Here is a 214-nt window from a genome sequence, read left to right as displayed (position 1 = left end):
TTAAAAGGCGCTAAGGAGTTGCAAAACCAATCGTAAGACACCACATGTCACATGCATTAAATGGAAGTGACATACGATGCGTCAGTTCAGAGGAAGGTATAATGATATGAGGGAAACGGCGGCAAAAATTCCCGCTTTAATGAGATTCACTTCGCAAATATTTAATTGATGAATAATTGGTAAATGGGGGGGGGGGGGGTCGGGGCGTATACTG

This window comes from Nicotiana attenuata, unplaced genomic scaffold (assembly GCF_001879085.1).
Source record: "Nicotiana attenuata strain UT unplaced genomic scaffold, NIATTr2, whole genome shotgun sequence".
In the NCBI taxonomy this organism is placed as follows: domain Eukaryota; kingdom Viridiplantae; phylum Streptophyta; class Magnoliopsida; order Solanales; family Solanaceae; genus Nicotiana; species Nicotiana attenuata.
This window is presented reverse-complemented; position numbering follows the sequence as displayed.